The sequence below is a fragment of the Lagenorhynchus albirostris genome, chromosome X, assembly GCF_949774975.1.
Source record: "Lagenorhynchus albirostris chromosome X, mLagAlb1.1, whole genome shotgun sequence".
Taxonomy (NCBI): Eukaryota; Metazoa; Chordata; class Mammalia; order Artiodactyla; family Delphinidae; genus Lagenorhynchus; species Lagenorhynchus albirostris.
The window spans coordinates 28,756,262-28,777,236 of NC_083116.1; the positions used below are offsets into that span (position 1 = coordinate 28,756,262).

Consider the following 20,975-nt stretch of genomic DNA (forward strand, 5'->3'; position numbering starts at 1 on the left):
CATAGTGATTCAATATTTATATACATTTCAAAATGATCACCATGATAAGTCTACTTACCATTGAGCAGTATCCTTATGAGAAGAGGAAATTTGGATACAAAAAGAAACAACAGGGGCACATGGACACAGAGGAATGACCATGTGAGAACACAGTTAAAGATAGCCATCTGCAAGCCAAGGAGAGAGGGCTCAGAAATAACCAAACCTGGGGATTTCCCTGGTGGTCCAGTGGTTAAGACTCCACGCTCCCAATGCAGGGGGCCCAGGTTCGATCCCTGGTCAGGGAACTAGATCCCACATGCTGCAACTAAGAGCCCACATGCCGTAACTAAGACCCAGCACAGCTAGATAAATAAATGGAAGGAAGGAAGGAAGAAAGAACCAAACCTGCTGACACCTTGATCTTGGAATTCTAGCCTCCAGAACTGTGAGAATATAAATACCTGCTGTTTACGCCACCCAGTCTGTGGTATTTTGTTATGGCAGCCCTAATAAGGTAATATAAGACCCTCTAGTGAGTTTTTCTTTTCAGTTACTGTACTTTTCAACTCCAGAATTTCCAGTTCTTTTTTATATATAATTTATATTTATTGAATTCTCTATTTGATACATTGTCTCATACTTTATTTCTTTAATCATGGTTTCCTTTAGTTCTTTGAATGTATTTATAATGGCTACTCTGAAGCCTTTGTTAACTCTGACATCTGGTTACTCTCACAGGAAGTTTTTGCTACCTGCTTCTCCCCACCACCCTATAGTGTATGGGTAATACTTTCCTGTTTCTTTGTATATCCCATAATATATTTTCTTTGGAAACTGAATGTTTTAGGTAATATACTAACTATGGGTGGAGGCCCCCCAGCCACCACTCTGGGCTTATTATTGTTACTTGCTTAGTGAATGGCTGGATCATTACTGAAGTCTATCCCTGCTGTCCCCCCACCCCCCAGTGTTAATCCTCTGATGTTGGTCCTCAAGGGGTGCGGCCTTGGGTGAACCCTTAGTCTCCCAAGATGACAGTGGTTTTGACAGGTTTTTCTTTGTCTCTTTTCCTGACAGTGCCCAGCTGTTAAACTCTGTTTGCAAAATGATTGTTCTATTGTCTTCAACAACACCCTGGGGCATAAATTGCTCTACTGTCCAAATTACATTTTTCAGTATTTACCTTACTTCTCTGCAGCATACAAATTAGAGCTCCTTTGTTTTTTTTGCGGTACGTGGGCCTGTCACTGCTGTGGCCTCTCCCCTTGCGGAGCACAGGCTCCAGACGCGCAGGCTCAGCGACCATGGCTCACGGGCCTAGCCGCTCTGCGGCATGTGGGATCTTCTCGGACCGGGACACGAACCCGTGTCCCCTGCATTGGCAGGCGGACTCTCAACCACTGCGCCACCAAGGAAGCCCTTCCTTTGTTTTTTGTTTGTTTTTGTTTTTTGGCCATGCTTCATGTGGGATCTTAGATCCCTGACCAGGTATTAAACCCACACCCCCTGCACTGGAAACATGGAGTCTTAACCACTGGACAGCCAGGGAAGTCCCTAGAGCTCCTTTGGAGGAACAGTTCCTGAGATCAATGTTTGAGAGTTGTTCTGAGCCTAGGAGGGCTCCTCCCAGCCATCTCCTTACCCAGTTCTCTCTTGTAGATGAGGTGGCCTACAGTTTAGTTTATATATCTCCACTGAACCTACCAAACTCCTCCCAAAGGCCACTACCTCCACTGTTTTTGAGAATACCCTTAAGCTCGAACTTCCTATTCTGTGTTGCTGATGAAGTCAGTTCCTTTGGGAAGAGATTATGGACTGTTTTGTAACCTTCTCCCCCAAAGAAAAATCTCCAAGCCAAGACTATGGGATTGAGGGGCAAGGTTGCTTCTCTCTGAGCAACATCCCCACTTTAGGACTTAAGTGCTAGGTAGAGGTGGGGTGGTAGCCTCAGGTCTTCTCAGCTTGCCTCTGCCAGTGTGGAACCACCATACCAGCCTGGGCAACGGTAATCAGGGTCCCAGTATTTTCAGCCCAACCATGCTCAAGGTAGAGCTTCTGTCCCACCAGAGGGGGCTGGGTGAAAGAAGGGACCCCGACCTTTCAGCCACATTACCCCAGAACTTAGCCTCAGCAACAGGTAGCTAGCTGGAGGCAGGATGAAAAATGGTGATGTCCCACCCCTTCTGGGAAGATAGTCCTCTATGGGAGCTGCATAGAGGGCGAGCCCTGTATTCTTGGCTACACCCATCTGGAATGGAGCTTCCATCTCACTGAGCTGGGAAAGGAAGGGAGAGAACAGTCCTGGTTCAAATACCACAGGCTCTTGCTGTTCTTATGGAATCCTAGTAGATATTCTTGAATAGATATTTTCTTCATTTGGTGTATACTCTTAGGATTATTTCCAGAGACTGTAAATGGTTGTTGCTTTTTAATAATCTTCACCAGTTTCACTGGGGAGTGGGTCCATGGAGCTCCTCATGCTGTCTACAAGAATGCAATCTCTCCTCCCACTTCCTCTTTAGCTCACCAAAAAAGCCCTCTTTGGGCTTTACCATTTCTCAGGGACATTATTAATGCTGACCAATATCTTGTTTCCCTTCCTTATGGGGCATAGGGAGACTACACTTCCCAATACTCTTGTATTACACAGTGCCACATGACTAGATCTAACCAAGGAAATGTGAGCAGAAGCAATACGTGCACAAAGCCTCTATGTGATTCTCCAGTTTCTCTCTTCCTCTGCTCAAGTGAACTTGGAAGCCTCAGGTTGAGATGGTGAAGTTAACATATCAAAGCATATTCAATTGCTTAGTCAAGCCAGGGAAGGCAGCTGTTTTTTTTTTTTTTAACATCTTTATTGGGGTATAATTGCTTTACAATGGTGTGTTAGTTTCTGCTTTATAACAAAGTGAACCAGTTATACATATACATATGTTCCCATATCTCTTCCCTTGCATCTCCCTCCCTCCCACCCTCCCTATCCCACCCGTCCAGGCGGTCACAAAGAACCAAGCTGATCTCCCTGTGCTATGCGGCTGCTTCCCACTAGCTATCTATTTTACGTTTGGTAGTGTATATATGTCCATGCCACTCTCTCGCTTTGTCACAGCTTACCCTTCCCCCTCCCCATATCCTCAAGTCCATTCTCTAGTAGGTCTGTGTCTTTATTCCTGTCTTACCCCTAGGTTCTTCATGACATTTTTTTCCTTAAATTCCATATATATGTGTTAGCATACGGTATTTGTCTTTCTCTTTCTGGCTTACTTCACTCTGTATGACAGAAGATGTGGCACATATATACAATGGAATATTACTCAGCCATAAAAAGAAAGGCAGCTGTTTTGAGGAGTTGTCTGGACCTGCTGCAGACTTTGGATGAAGGAGAAAGAGACTCTTATCTTACACCATTGAAATTTCTGGTATTGTCTGTAGTTGCAACATAGCCTAACCTATCCTGATAAATTCAGCACTCCAGGGAATTACCTGGAGGTCCAGTGGTTAAGACTCGGCTCTTTCACTCCCGTGGCCTGGGTTTGATCCCTGGTTGGGGGAACTAAGATCCCACAAGCCGTGTGGCGTGACCAAAAAAATAAAAAATAAAGGGCTTTAAAAAAAATTCAGCACTCCACTGTAATGACTTTTGCTAAGGTCACTCAGCCTTAGCAAAAGGTTTATACCTTTCTAAGGTACGACCCAGTTCCAAATTACATTTTTTAGTATTTACCTTGACTTCTCTGCAGCATACAACTGCTACTATTTATTGAGACACACGTGACTAGCATTTTATAAACATTATCTAATGATAATAAAACAAAATCAAACTTGTCAGATTGTGGGTCCTAATTTGGGGGTGGTGGGAACTAAGTCACGGTGGCAGAGAAGTTAGCACCTGTTTCTAGAAAAATAGCCAATGGTTGAGACCGCTGGTCTAGGTATACCACACAGCCAGCATTTCCTAACATGACATGCTGTTTCATACCTCTGATAATTTGCATAAACTATTTCCTTTGCCTGGAATATCTTCCCCCTCCTCCTCTGTCTGACAACTTTTGTTAATGGTTCAAATACCTGCTTTAAAGCAATACTTCTTGGGTAAAGTCTTTGTTTCCCGTGTTAATTTCATTTTTTGTAGCTCCAGTGCCTAACACAGTTCCTGGCATAGAATAGATGCTGAATGAAAAAAAGGTAAAAGAAAAAAATAGGTGCTGAATAAATGTTTGCTAAAAGGATTAATCATCATTATTAAGAGATTTTTATTGAGCTCCTTGTGAGCACTGAATTTCATAAAAGGTATAAAGCAGAATCCTAATTCTAGGGTGGTTTATAATTTAATAGGTGTGATAGAAACTGTTAATTATCCCCCATTATCCTTTCTCTCCTTTTGTCTTGAATAAAAGAAGCCCTGATGTCTGCCTAGTAAAAACATTTCCCAACTTCCCTTGCTAAGTCCTAGCCAAGTGATGTAAGTGAAAGTGGTATGTGTCCTTTAAAAGAGGGGGGCATGCTGTTTGTGCCTTCCTCCTTCCTTTTGGCTAGAATGCAGATAAAGTGGCTGGAGCTCAAGCAGCTATTTTGGGGGTTTTTTTGTTTGGGTTTTTGTTTTTTGTTTTCAAGCAGCTATTTTGGACTATGAAGCAGAAGCCTCATGCTAAAGATGGTAGAGCAACAATAGAGAACATGCCTGTGTCCCTCATGAACATCAAGCCACCATATCCACCTTGGACTTCATGCCTTCTGACTTCATTTATAGCAGAAAGAAATAAACTTTTATCTTGTTTAAAACAGTGTTAAACTTAATCCTAAATAATTGAGTTGGGAATACCCAAAGCAGACAAGACTGGATTGAAGCAGAAGAGCGAAACAGAATCCCAGGAGGCATGAGGTAGTTTGCACAAGAGTAAACAAATGCAAAAGTGGGTGCAACATCAAGGATGCATCAGGCCCAGAGATGCTTGGGAGTAGGGTTTAAATTTTTCACACCTGCAAAGTGCAGGGTCCCTCAAACTGAGAAACAAACAATAGTAACAACAAAAACAACAGTAAAACAGATCTGAACTGGTGGGAATCAAGGGACCCAGTAAAGGCAAACACAAACTTTCTCTGTAAGGACATTGTCATACACAGGTACATGGGACTTCTACAGAGAGCAAGCCCAATGAAGAAGGGCTTACAGCTAAGATTACAGACCATATCAGGAAATTAACTGCCTTGAGGGAGGAGTCAGAATAGGCAACAAATGGGATAATTTACATCTAAGGAACTAGAGATAATAGAGCAATCCCAAAGAGTTTTTGGAAAAAGGAAGGAATAAGAACCATAAAACAAACATGTTAAAGCATTAAAAAAGATGGATTTGAAAAATATACAAATAGAAATTTTATCAGCATATCTGTTTTCTACTCACTAGATGCCAGTAGCACTCTCCTGGTTGTAACAACTAAAAAAATGTCATTAAATTTTGAACAAAGCTTAAAAGTTATGGACTAGACACAGCCAAGGAAAGAATCACTGAATTGGAATACACATATGAAGAAATGACCTGGAACCCAACACAGCAAAACAATGAAAAAGAAAAGGAAAACCTGGTTACATGGTAGGGGGAATGAGACATTCTAACACACATCTAATAGGGAGTCAAGGAGAGAATGGGAAACAGACAATATTTGAAGAGATAACAATCGAGAAATTTTTAGAAATAAAGTAAATCTTCAAGGTAAAGGAGCAACTTTAAGTACTTAGCAAGATAAATAATAACAAATCCACATCTGACATGCTGTAGTAAAATTGCAGAGCATCAAAAACAGAGAGAAAATCTTAAAAGATAAGAGAGGTAGAGTACCCAAAAAGTAACAAAAGAAGAATAACTACAGACTTCTCAAAAAAAAAAGATACCAGAGATGATAGAATAAGGTGATAAAATAATATCTTCAAAGTGCTGAAGAAAATAAGTCAATCAGGAATTCTATATTCATTCAACAAACTCAGCAAGTGCAATGAATTTATGTTTTAAAACCTCTGCACCTTCTGCTTGCCAGGTATTTTTCTAAAGGCTTGGGATACATAGTGAATGAAATAGACAGAAATCCATGCCCTCATGGAATTGACATTCTAGTGGGGAGAGATAGGAAATAAACAATAAACAAATAGATGAATTATGTAATAGGCAAAAACAAGTAAGGGAATTGATACTGCCTGGGGCAGGAAATGGTTTGAAAGTTATTAAAGGTTTGTCAGGGTCACCTCATTAAGAATGTGACATTGGAGCAAAGGTGAGGTACTTGGTTAAATGTATCCAGCTAAATTTTCATTTGAGAATGAAAGAGAAATAAAAGCATTTTTAGATATATAAAGCTTGTGGGCATTTACTATTTATTTGCAGACCCTCACTGACATAACTATTAAAATGAAGATTTTTGCAAGAAGGAAACTGAACCCAAAAAAGGAGAACAAAGCAAAAAGAAATGGTGAGTAAAGACTTTGTAAAATCTAAATATGTACTAACTGTTAATATAAAAAGGGGAGGTTAAAAAAATGAAGCCCCCCCCAAAAAAGAAACCCAAATACCTTACAACCATAACAGAAAAGTGGATGGTGTGATTGGAAGGACTGGAGTTAAAGCACTGGAAACTCCATCTATCAACTCTAAACTCATTAAAAATTAAACATGCATGTTGAAATTTTAAATCAATACTAAAAAGACAGCAAAAACATACATCTAAAAACTAAAAACACAACCCTAAATAGCCAACGAGTTAATGAGAACATCCTAATGAAAATCATGAAAAAGTTAAAACTGAATAACAATAAAACACATATAAAAAACATAGGAGAGGCATCTAAAATGGAATCATGAAGAAAATTTAGTGTTAAGTGCACCTCTAAAAATATTCCAAATTAATGCATAAAGCATTCAATTCATGAAGCTAGAGAAAGAGCAGAACATCCCTAAGACAGAGGGAAAAAATAATAATAAAGAGCAAAATTAATAAAACAAACACCCCCACAAAGTGGAGATCATCAACAAAACCAAAAGCTGGTTCTTTGAAAAGACTAACATTAACAGACATACCTCTATCAAGATTGACCTGCTGGGACTTCCCTGGTGGTCCAGTGGTTAAGAATCCACCTCCCAATGCAGGGGATGCAGGTTCGATCCCTGGTCTGGGAACTGAGATCCCACATGCCACAGGGCAACTAAGCCCGTGTGCTGCAACTACCAAGCCCGTGTGCCACAACTAGAGAGAAGCCCATGCACCGCAACAAAAGATCCCGAGTGCCGTAACTAAGACCCGACTCAGCCAAAAATAAATTTTAAAAATCAAATAAATATAATTTTAAAAAATTATATTGACCTATTAAAAAGATTAAAGGTATACATAAATAATATTGGAAAAAAGATATAACTACAGATCTGATTTAAATTTAAAGCCATATAGAACACTTTGGAAACATGTTTTCATCTCCACAACACTCTGAAATCCCACTAAAATGATAATGGATAAAAGATATGGACCCACAAGGACATAAAACTTGCTTAGCTGAATGGAGGAATTATGAGACTAAGTACACGCATGGGGAAAGCCAACAGGAAATAAGCCAGTTTGTGCTGCAGAAACCCAGAAAAGTTCAGGAACTGAAGACATCAGCATAAACAGTATTTCATGTTATGTGCAACAACTGTAATGTGCTAGGAAAAGATCTATGATTTCTATTAGTCAAACTCACAAGTACTGCTAATATTGCTATGGTTTGTTGTCTACATTCATAATTGAAGGAAATGCTAAATTTCATTTAATGGTTAGTGAAAATAAAGACGGGAATTTTTTCCATCCAATTTCACAAGTTCACCATATGCACAACCTATGACCCAGCAATTCCACTCTTAGGTATACACTCAACAGAAATTCTTATGTGAAGAATCATGTACAAAAATGTACAAAATAGGGGCTTCCCTGGTGGCGTAGTGGTTGAGAGTCTGCCTGCCGATGCAGGGGATGCAGGTTCGTGCCCCGGTCCGGGAAGATTCCACATGCCGCGGAGCGGCTGGGCCCGTGAGCCATGGCCGCTGAGCCTGCGCATCCGGAGCCTGTGCTCCGCAATGGGAGAGGCCACAACAGTGAGAGGCCCGCATACCCCCCCCCAAAAAAAGTACATAATAGCCAAAAATTGGAAACAACCCAAATAGTCAAAAACAGAATGACATCCAGCAGACAGGGGAATCCAAGAAAGGCAAAGTGAAGTCCCAGGAAAACATCCGTGTAGCAGGCCTAAAGATCAATCAATCCTTACAGGAGTAGAAGGGTAGATGAATGACTTCTACCTTCAGGGGGAAATATGTCTCCAAATAGAAAACAAAAACAAAAACTAGATTACCTGATTTGTTTGACCTTATGGAGTATGGCTTTACATCTCTGGAGGGGTTTGGCAGAAAAATTAGTAATAGGTAATACGAGGAAACAAATCAGTCAAACTAACTAAATAACCAAAATAGGAATTCCCTGGCAGTCCAGCGGTTGGGATTCCGCGCTTTCACTGCTGAGGGTGCGGGTTCAATCCTGGTCGGGGAGCTAGGATCCCACAAGCCGCAGGGCGTGGCCAAAAAAATAAAATAAAATAACCAAAGTAATTAATAACTCCAGGAAAAACAAAATGTCATATATGAAAGGAAGCATAATAATGGTATATTATATGTCTCAGCTAGGAACAACATTTACATAGTCATAATAATGTTAACACCGACTTAGGATTAAATGAAAGAAATAAAACTAAATGGGATAAGGGGAAGTATATGCAAGAACAAGATGTGGCATTGTGAATAAATCCTATTAGAAGCACTACTGTTATTTACTTGTGGTTTATCAGTCTGCCATGACTTGAGTGATTAATAACATATACAATTTGTGAGCTGGAACTATTTTCTACAATAGACATATTTATGACATCATGAAATTCTCCAAAACATGTTTTACAAGCTATTGGAGCTAATACATGCCTAACACAGGGTGGGTAAAGACAGGTTCTTTAGCAAAATATTATGAGTCCTTAATTCCTTATACTAAATGTCAGGGAGGCACAATAGAAAGGACCCCTATGGCTTATGACAAAGAGAAAAGCATAGTCAAATTTACTCTTACTTGGAAATTTGCCTTCAAGATGGTTAAGGTTTCTTATTTAGCTAACAAGGTCTTAAATATTCTCCAGCTTTTTTTTTAATTAGTAAAGAGGAAAGTAATCTATAACAAAGCACATATTAAAAAAATAAAAAATTACTAACAACAACAAAAAAACAAAGCACATAAATGAACAGAATATCTTAGGTCCAAAAAACTTTTTTCTTCATCCAATATTCCATGTCTATTTTTCTCTTTTAATTGAGAGTGGACAGAAGAGACAAATAATTGTATTGTACATTTTCCCTCTCAGATACTTTCTGACTCTACTTGTGTGCCCACACATGCGTGTTTGTGGGTGGCAGTGGCTATAAGAGAACTCAACGCTCATCTTCAATAAAATTCAATAGATAATTACTTCCTTTGTTTCTATGTGAAACTGAGTGGAATAGGGGAAGAATTTGGGGAATTAATTAGGCAAGCAATCTTCTGTTTTAATATTTAGGAAAAGAAATCCAAATAACTTTTTAAAATTGTGGCAGAAACTAATCTAAAATTATTTATGTTAACATCATCAAGATAAATCTTTTCTTTTTTCTTTTTTGGCCGTGCTGCACAGCTTTTGAGATCTCAGTTCCCCGACGAGGGACTGAACCCAGGCCACGGCAGTGAAAGCCTGGAATCCTAACCACTAGGCCACTAGGGAACTCCCAAGATAAATCTTTGCTATTTTGAATACCCTGTTCTTAGCTGGTGACTCTAGATGGTATCATTTTTTTTAGGGAAGAAGTGGATTTATTTAGAGAGAAACACATTCCATAGACAGAATGCGGTTCGTCTCAAAAGGCAAGAATGACCCTGGGAGAAACACTCCACAGAGTGTGGGCCATTTTAGAAGACAAGAGGCCAGTGATTTCATTTTTTTTTTATTTGGCTGTGTTGGGTCTTCGTTTCTGTGTGCGGGCTTTCTCTAGTTGCGGCGAGCGGGGGCCACTCTTCATCGCTGTGCGTGGGCCTCTCACTGTCGCGGCCTCTCTTGTTGCGGAGCACAGGCTCCAGACGCGCAGGCTCAGTAGCTGTGGCTCATGGGCTTAGTTGCTCTGTGGCATGTGGGATCCTCCCAGACCAGGGCTCGAACCCATGTCCCCTGCATTGGCAGGCAGATTCTCAACGACTGCGCCACCAGGGAAGCCCATCATTTTTAAACTCACTATTATTCATTACTCATATGATTAGCTGAACCACGGTTTAAAGTATTTGAAACAACCAAAAGGCAAAGGATTTCTAATGTCTATAAAGAGAAAACATGAACTACTGAAACCAAGCAGAACCCCGAGGGGCCTTACCTGGGACAGACCGCTCCACGTCCCTCGCATCTGTTTGCAGAAAAGCTTTAGCCTCCTAGGCCTTCCCTAGGGTAAATTTAATCAGAGAAGTGAGAAAATGCAGAAACAAAGGAAAGCAGTCAAGCAAGACAACATAATAATAGTTTATCCATAAAACAAAGTCAAGGACCTTTAGTTTCTCCTCAAGGGCTAGAGATAATATCCTGAGCTACAACCTTGAGTTGTTTTGCAGATACTAAAACCGCCACCAATTGGAAAAAGTTAACTGCATGCTGACCACCAGCACTGAGACCCCAGACTGGCTGGAACCAGCAGGTTGATGATTGAGATTCCCAAAACATCACTCTGTTACCTCACCATCAACCAATCAGAATTGTGCATGAGCTGATCACACTCCCTCACACTGTCTTTAAAAACCCTTCCCTGAAAGCCATCAGGGAGTTTGGGTCTTATAAGCATGAGCTGGCTATTCTCCTTGTTTGACCCTATGTTGGGCACCTTATAATAAACACTGTACTTTCCTTCACCACAATCCAGTGTCAGTAGATTGGCTTGACTGCATAGGGTGAGTGGACACAAGTTTGGTTCAGTAACACTATGAGATCTTTTAACATTGGAAGCTTTCTTTTGTCTTTGGAACATTGCCCTACTTGAAATTAGGAAAGTATTAATTTTGAACCATTTTCCCCCTTAGCCTTAGAAGTTTCTGCTTAGTAGCTGTTTACCATACATAAAGAAGAAACATTTCTGGTCATAACTTTTTTGTTTTCTTATATATTGGTCTTTGATGTCTTTTTCCCCTTTGGGGTTTTTTATAGCTCCAAATCCCTCGAACCTGAATTTCTATTAAGTTCATTATTTCCCTTTCTAATTGTCTTCCTTTACTTCTCTATCTATAGAATGTGTTACTGTACTTGTTTAATATTTGACAAAATCTCTTCATATTTTTATAATATAAACATCGTTTTATTAACATTACTGTTGCATCTGAGAATTTACCAGTATTTTTAAGATAAAAGATAACTAATTTTTTCTAGGTTTGTTTTTTTTTTAAACTAGCAGCCTTGGAGATGTAATTTGGGTTCATGAATCAGCTGTATTACTTACTAACCATGTAATTTTGGATTTGAGTCACCAAAATATGTCTTAATTTCACCCACTGCAAAACAGTGAAGGCAATAGCAGCCACCTCATAGGGCTAAACATGAGTTAGTGAGGGCTAAACAAGTTATTACACCTAATGTGCCCAGCACAGGGTAAAACTGAGCTTTTTTCACGATTGTTTCTGTTGTTGTGAGTCCGTAAGTCTTTTGTCTAAACATAATCTCACTCTCAGTACATAGGCTCTTTCTAAGTCCATATTAGAGAATATGATTAACTTGTAATTTTTGTTTGACTTTTATATCTTGTAAATTTATTCACCTGAGAAAATTATACATTTTCAGGATTTTAAACCGTATTTTATTTACTTACAAGTTCACATAAGTGTGGTATTCTCACTCAGAATCTAATGTCACTCCTCCAAGCCTCAGACACCAATTTTAAACTGAAAAAAAATTTTTTTAATTGAGAAATTCACCTTTGTTTCCATGAAACTGAATTGCTTATGTCATATCTCCCATTACTTCTTGTTTTATGTCATCAGTACACATGGGGTATAGCTGGTTAACATCTTTTGTTATAATCCTTGACCAATGGGAAGGTACTTTAAATAATTATACTGTGTAATCCTCCTTTTTACATTGGAGTCCAAAGTTCTCAAACATATCTTTAACTTGGCTAATATATAAAGTAAACTATTATCCTTTCCTTTACAGATAACTTTGGAATCAGCAGGCACTTAAGTGGATTTTTTTTTTTTGTACTTTACAAATTATCCAACTCCTTTTCTCATGTCTGCTTGGGATTTGGGTAATTTCAGAGCTGCTCTGGATCAAAAATTAATTAAAAACAACAACAAACACAACAGCATTTAAATGAAAGGCACTTTGATCTTGAAATTGGGTGTTAGTGTTATATTGCCCATTATGCTGGGTGGAGCTGAACATCGGGCAGTCCCACGTGATTCCCACAAGGAATTTTATTTGTGAAAGGAGTTAATACAAAAGGGGCAATACAACTTATAAAAAGCAGTCTGCTCAATGAAGGCCAGGGAAGAATTTTTAAAGTAAGGGTTTTTCTCTGTGTATGTGTAAACATTTTCTTTCTGCTTTTCTACGGTGGAGTCCCAACCATGATATTGCCAACTTGGGAAGCGGGAAGAAGGATCTTGGAGTGTACAATCAAATGCTCAGAATCAATGATGTAAGGAGCTTTGAAGAGAGTTTCTCTCTCTCTCTCTCTCTCTCTGTCTCTCCTTTACTCGCCCCCTTAACTGGTGAAAAGGAGCCGTAACACCTCCGCACCTTGGTTTTGTTTTTTTAATTTTGCTTTGGAATAAATAATATATTAACATGGTGCAATAACCAAAAGGTTAAAAAGGCATACAGTAAAAAATAAACATATGAAAAGGTGCTCTACTGCACTAATCATCAGAAAAATGCAAAGTAAAACTACAATGAGCAACCACTACACACCCACCAGACATTAGCAAGTGTTGGGAAGGGTGTGAAGCAATTGGGACTCTCACACACTGTTGATAAGAGTGTAAATTGGTACAACCTCTTGGAAAACTCTTTGGCAGTGTCTAATAAAGTGGAGCATATGCTTACTCTGGGATCCAGCAATTCCACTCCTAGGTATGTATCCAACGTAAATGCATACATATGATCACCAAACAACACGTACTAGAATGTTCAGAGCAGCACCCCAAATATTGGAATAGATAAATAAAGTGTGGTAGATTCATTCAATGGAATATTATACAGCAACGAGAATGAACAATTCAAAGCTACATACGACAATATAAATGAATCTCATAGTCATAAAAGTTGAGAGAGGGAGTTCCCTGACGGTCTAGTGGTTAGGGTTCTGGGCTTTCACTGCCATGGCCCGGATTCAATCCCTGGTCAGAGAACTGAGATCCCACAAGCTGCATGGTGCAGCCTAAATAAATAAATAAATAAAAGTTGAGAGAAAGAAGCTCGGCATAAAAGAATACATGCTGTGTGATTCGATTTACATAAAGTTTAAAACAAGCAAAACTAATCAATCGTGTTAGAAGTTAGGATGGTGGTATTCTTGGTGGGGGAAGTGACTGAGCAGGAACGCCAACAGAGCATCTGGAATGCTGGCAATGTTCTACTTCTTGATCTCAGTGCTAGTTACATGAGTGTATTCACTCTGTGAAAATTCATCAAGCTATATGTTTATTATTTGTGCACTTATCTGTACGTGTTGTACTTTAAAATTTTAATTAAAAAGAAACTTCACAGGGCTTCCCTGGTGGCTTAGTGGTTAAGAATCTGCCTCGATATACTCCAGGGAAGATGGCAGAAGAGTAAGACGCGGAGATCACCTTCCTCTCCACAGATACACCAGAAATACATCTACACGTGGAACATCTCCTACAGAACACCTACTGAATGCTGGCAGAAGACCTCAGACCTCCCAAAAGGCAAGAAACTCCCCACGTACCTGGAAGAGGGGATTAAGAGCGCTGCTTAAAGGAGCTCCAGAGACGGGCGTGAGCCGCGGCTAAAAGCGCGGACCCCAGAGACGGGCGGGAGACGCTAAGGCTGCTGCTGCCGCCACCAAGAAGCCTGTGTGCGAGCACAGGTCACTATCCACACCCCCCTTCCGGGGAGCCTGTGCAGCCCGCCACTGCCAGGGTCCCGGGATCCAGGGACAACTTCCCCGGGAGGACACACGGCAGGCCTCAGGCTGGTGCAACGGCACACCATCATGCTGGCCTCTGCTGCCGCAGGCTCGCCCCGCACTCCGTGCCCCTCCCTCCCCCCGCACTCCGTGCCCCTCCCTCCCCCCGGTCTGAGTGAGTCAGAGCCCCCGAATCAGCTGCTCCTTTAACCCCGTCCTGTCTGAGCGAAGAACGGATGCCCTCAGGCGACCTACACACAGAGGCGGGGCCAAATCCAAAGCTGAACCCCAGGACCAGAGCGAACAAAGAAGAGAAAGGGAAATCTCTCCCAGCAGCCTCAGAAGCAGTGGATTAAAGCTCCACAATCAACTTGATGTACCTGCATCTGTGGAATACATGAATAGACAACGAGTCATCCCAAATTGAGGAGGTGGGCTTCGAGAGCAAGAACTATGATTTTTTCCCCTTTTCCTCTTTTTGTGAGTGTGTATGTGTATGCTTCTGTGTGAGATTTTGTCTGTATAGCTTTGCTTCCACCATTTGTCCTAGGATTCTATCTGTCCGTTTTTTTAAAATTTTTTTTCTTAATAATTATTTTTTATTTTAATAACTTTATATTTTACTTTATTTTAATTTACTTTATCGTCTTTCTTTCTTTTTTCCTTCCTTCCCTCCTTCCTTCCTTCCTCCCTCCATCCCTCTGTCCCTCCCTCCCTCCCTCCTTTTTCTTTCTTTCCTTCTTTCCTTCATCCCTTCTTTCCTTCTTTCTTTCTTTCTTTCTTCCTTCGTTTCTTTCTTTCTTTCTACTTATAATTCTTTATACTTTTTCTTCCTTTTATTCTGAGCCATGTGGATGAAAGGCTCTTGGTGCTGCAGCCAGGAGTCACTGCTGTGCCTCTGAGGCGGGAGAGCCAACTTCAGAACACTGGTCCACAAGAGACCTCCCAGCTCCACATAATATCAAATGGCGAAAATCTCCCAGAGATCTCCATCTCAACGCCAGCACCCAACTTCACTCAACGACCAGCAAGCTACAGTGCTGGACCCCATGCCAAACAACTAGCAAGACAGGAACACAACCCCACCCATTAGCAGAGACGCTGCCTAAAATCATAAGTTCACAGACACCCCAAAACACACCACCAGACATGGACCTGCCCACCAGAAAGACAAGATCCAGCCTCATCCACCAGAGCACAGGCACTAGTCCCCTCCACCAGGAAGCCTACACAACCCACTGAACCAACCTTAGCCACTGGGGACAGACACCAAAAACAACGGGAACTACGAACCTGCAGCCTGCAAAAAGGAGACCCCAAACACAGTAAGTTAAGCAAAATGAGAAGACAGAAAAACACACAGCATGAAGGAGCAAGATAAAAACCCACCAGACCTAACAAATGAAGAGGAAACAGGCAGTCTACCTGAAAAAGAATTGAGAATAATGATAGTAAAGATGATCCAAAATCTTGGAAATAGAATAGACAAAATGCAAGAAACATTTAACAAGGACCTAGAAGAACTAAAGATGAAACAAACAACGATGAACAACACAATAAATGAAATGAAAAATACTCTAGATGGGATCAATAGCAGAATCACTGAGGCAGAAGAACGGATAAGTGACCTGGAAGATAAAATAGTGGAAATAACTACTGCAGAGCAGAATAAAGAAAAAAGAATGAAAAGAACTGAGGACAGTCTCAGAGACCTCTGGGACAACATTAAACGCACCAACATTCGAATTATAGGGGTTCCAGAAGAAGAGAAAAAGAAAGGGACTGAGAAAATATTTGAAGAGATTATAGTTGAAAACTTCCCTAATATGGGAAAGGAAATAGTTAATCAAGCCCAGGAAGCACAGAGAGTCCCATACAGGATAAATCCAAGGAGAAATACACCAAGACACATATTAATCAAACTATCAAAAATTAAATACAAAGAAAACATAATAAAAGCAGCAAGGGAAAAACAACAATTAACACACAAGGGAATCCCCATAAGGTTAACAGCTGATCTTTCAGCAGAGACTGTGCAAGGCAGAAGGGACTGGCAGGACATATTTAAAGTGATGAAGGAGAAAAACCTGCAACCAAGATTCCTCTACCCAGCAAGGATCTCATTCAGATTTGATGGAGAAATTAAAACCTTTACAGACAAGCAAAAGCTGAGAGAGTTCAGCACCACCAAACCAGCTTTACAACAACAACAAAAAAACTACAGGCCAATATCACTGATAAACATAGATGCAAAAATCCTCAACAATATACTAGCAAACAGAATCCAACAGCATATTAAAAGGATCATACACCATGATCAAGTGGGGTTTATTCCAGGAATGGAAGGATTCTTCAATATACGCAAATCTATCAACGTGATACACCATATTAACAAATTGAAGGAGAAAAACCATATGATCATCTCAATAGATGCAGAGAAAGCTTTTCACAAAATTCAACACCCATTTGTGATAAAAACCCTGCAGAAAGTAGGCATAGAGGGAACTTTCCTCAACATAATAAAGGCCATATATGACAAACCCACAGCCAACATCGGCCTCAAAGGTGAAAAACTGAAAGCATTTCCACTAAGATCAGGAACAAGACAAGGTTGCCCACTCTCACCACTCTTATTCAACATAGTTTTGGAAGTTTTAGCCACAGCAATCATAGAATAAAAGGAAATAAAAGGAATCCAAATTGGAAAAGAAGAAGTAAAGCTGTCACTGTTTGCAGATGACATGATACTATACATAGAGAATCCTAAAGATGCTACCAGAAAACTACTAGAGCTAATCAATGAACTTGGTAAAGTATCAGGATACAAAATTAATGCACAGAAATCTCTGGCATTCCTATACACTAATGATGAAAAATCTGAAAGTGAAACCAAGAAAACACTCCCATTTACCATTGCAACAAAAAGAATAAAATATCTAGGAATAAACCTACCTAAGGAGACAAAAGACCTGTATACAGAAAATTATAAGACACTGATGAAAGAAATTAAAAATGATACAAATAGATGGAGAGATATACCATGTTCTTGGATTGTGAAAATGCAAATCAAAACTACAATGAGATATCATCTCACATCATCTCACAACAGTCAGAATGGCCATCATCAAAAAAATCTAGAAACAATAAATGCTAGAGAGGGTGTGCAGAAAAGGGAACACTCTTGCTCTGCTGGTGGGAATGTGAATTGGTACAGCCACTATGGAGAACAGTATGGAGGTTCCTTAAAAAACTACAAATAGAACTACCATATGACCCAGCAATCCCACTACTGGGCATATACCCCGAGAAGACCATAATTCAAAAAGAGTCATGTACCAAAATGTTCATTGCAGCTCTATTTACAATAGCCCGGAGATGGAAACAACCTAAGCGCCCATCATCGGATGAATGGATAAAGAAGATGTGGCACATATATACAATGGAATATTACTCAGCCATAAAAAGAAACGAAATTGAGCTATTTGTAATGAGATGGATAGACCTAGAGTCTGTCATACAGAGTGAAGTAAGTCAGAAAGAGAAAGACAAATACCGTATGCTAACACATATATATGGAATTTAAGAAAAAATAATGTCATGAAGAACCTAGGGGTAAGACAGGAATAAAGACACAGACCTACTAGAGAATGGACTTGAGGATATGGGGAGGGGGAAGGGTAAGCTGTGACAAAGCGAGAGAGAGGCAGGGACATATATACACTACCAAACGTAAGGTAGATAGCTAGTGGGAAGCAGCTGCATAGCACAGGGAGATCAGCTTGGTTCTTTGTGACCGCCTGGAGGGGTGGGATAGGGAGGGTGGGAGGGAGGGAGATGCAAGAGGGAAGAGATATGGGAACATATGTATATGTATAACTGGTTCACTTTGTTATAAAGCAGAAACTAACACACCATTGTAAAGCAATTATACTCCAATAAAGATGTAAAAAAAAATTGTACTCCAATAAAGATGTTGAGAAATATATATATATAACCTGCATTTGCAAACAAATGCTTCAGAAGCAGTTAAAAAAAAAAAAAGAATCTGCCTCCCAACGCAGCGGACATGGGTTTGAGCCCTGGTCCAGGGCGATCCCACATGCTGCAGAGCAACTAAGCCCGTGCGCCACAACTACTGAGCCCACGTGCCACAACTACTGAAGCCCACGCACCTAAAGCCCGTGCTCTGCAACAAGAGAAGCCAATGCAATGAGAAGCCCGCGCACCGCAAGGAAGAGTAGCCTCCACTTGCTGCAACTAAAGAAAGCCCGCGCGCAGCAACTAAGACCCAACGCAGCCAAAAATAAATAAATAAATAAATGAAAATGAAATTCCCTTAAAAAAAAAAAAAGAAACTTTACAGTGTGTGGTAGGCAAAATAATGCCCCCTTAAATTGTCTACACCCTAATCCCCAGAACCTGTGACTATGTTACATTATATGGCAATGGGAATTAAGGTTGCTAATCAGCTGACTTTAACATAAGGAGAGTATCCTGGATTATCCAGGTGGGCACAACGTAGTCACAGGGGTCCTTAAAAGTGGAAGGGGGAAGCAGAAGAGAGAGTGAAAGAGACATAGATGAAGATGGTCCGAGAGAGATGCTATTTTTATTTATTTATTTGGCTATGATGGGTCTTAGTTGCAGCATGCAGGATCTTTAGTTGCTGCATGTGGGATCTAATTCCCCGACCAGGGATCGAACCCAGGCCCCCTACATTAGGAGCACGGAGTCTTAGCCACTTGACCACCAGGGAAGTCCCGAGAGATGCTATATTATTGGCTTTGAAGATGGAGGGAAGGGCCACAAGCTGAGGAATATGAGCAACCTCAAGAATCTGGAAAAGACAAGGAACTAGAGTCTCTCCTAGAGCCTCCAGGGAGCAACTCAGTCCTGCCATCACCTCAGTTTTAGGCCAGTGAGACCTCTGTTGGACTTTTAACCTACAGAACTGTAAGATAATAAATTTGTGTTATTTTAACCCCCAAAATTTGTGGTAATTTGTTGCAGCAGTAATAGGAAACTAATACAGGCGTTGTGGGGAGTGATCAGGTGTTCAGTTTTGGACATGTTCAGAGAATCTGAATGTGTTAGACATCTAAGTGGAGATGTCAAATTAGGCAGTTGGATATATGTCTGGAATTCAGAGGAGATGTATGGACTGGTGATATAAATTTTGGAGTAGTCAGCGAAGAGAGAAAATCCAGAAGAACAGATGAGACTAACAGAGGAGTTGAGCGTAGATAGAAAAGGGGTCTAAGGACTGAGCCCTGGAACACCCAACTCTGACGACTGAAATACAGCAGTTGTTTAAAGCTAGCAAGCACTCCAAAACAGGCATACATCAAGATGTAAATGCAAAGCTAAGTAGGAGTTCAGAGGCAGATAGATACTTAAGCTAGGCTTGTACGAGTGGGCAGGTGCTGGAGGCAAGAGTGAGTAACAGATCCCAAATACAGGGAAATAGCCTTGGCAACAGGAATTAGGAACACAAGCATATGCTTGGCAACAGAAGTGAGACAGTTTAAGAACGGAGTCTGGATAATATATTCCAGACGTCAGCAAAAATGGGTCCTTGGCCCTGAGCCAGCTTTCTGCCTTGGGTTTCTATTGCATCCTTAACTTGGTTCCTGCCTGCTGGGGATGTCTGTGTCTCTCTCTGGCTTATCATTTGCCCTTCTCTCCCATTTCACCTCCTTTTTCCTTAATTGCACATAATAGAGATATACTATGCTCAATTGATACTAACACTTTTTTTCACATTTTAACACCTCTGAAATCAAGATACATCTTAAAATTGATAGTGTGTCATAGTTCAATTGGCAGCATTTTTTCTTTCTTTGTATATAAAATAATGGTTTTAGATTCGATGGTATCTTAAATTTGATGAAATACAAACACTCTATCATTTAGAGCAATATTTTTCTTTTTATTGAGATATAGGCTTGGGTTGGGAAATATCTCTGCAAGTTATGCCTCACCAGGGAAATGTCAATTCTAATCACCCTGGGACAGCTTTTGGAGCTTTTTCTTTTTCTTGAAGCTGCTGCTCTTGCTGGCAGCAGCCTCTTCAGGTCCACTGCTGAGTGGCTCCTCCTTGGAAGAGAATTTCCTCTTTTTCTTTTCTTTTTTTTACATTTTCAGTACATTAAATTTACTCATAAAAACATTCTAAAATGTACAATTTTTCCTTTTTAACAAAGTATAATAAAACATTAAAAAAACCCAAATCAGAATACTTGACATTTACAAGAGAATTTCCTCTTTTTCTTGGGGACACTTGTTTCCTGCCTCTTTAGGGTCACTAATTGGTTCCTTTTTGGAGAAAGATTTCTTCCTCTTGTAAAGACTTCCACTGCCAGCTGTCTCTTCAAGATCACTACTAACCAGCTCCTCCACGGAAAAAGATTTTTCTTGGGTTTGGAGAAGGAGACAGATTCCATTCCATTCTCCTGAGGAGCCCCCTGGGGCTTTTGCTGAGCAATATTTTTCAAGTTTTGCATTTCTTTTAATCTGAGGGGCTGAATTTCAATAAAATATAATTTACATAAAATAATATTTGCCAATTTTAAGTGTACAATTCAATGAGTTTACACAAATGTCTGCAGTCATGCAACCACCACCACAATCATGATAAAGAGCATTTTTTATAATTCCAAAAAGTTCCCTGGAGCCCTTCTGCAGTCAATCCCTTCTCCCCACCCCCGACGCCCCCTGGCAATCATTGATCTGCTTTCTCTCACTATGGTTTTACCTTTTCTGGAATTTCATATCAATGAGA

At 40.3% G+C, this 20,975-nt stretch overlaps 1 non-coding gene across 1 annotated transcript; it reads left to right on the forward strand.

The window, feature by feature from the left end:
* The first annotated feature begins 214 nt into the window (after positions 1–214).
* Positions 215–287, forward strand: TRNAW-CCA (transfer RNA tryptophan (anticodon CCA)). Its single transcript has one exon. It is a non-coding gene; the product is annotated as a tRNA-Trp (tRNA).
* Positions 288–20,975: the final 20,688 nt, after the last annotated feature.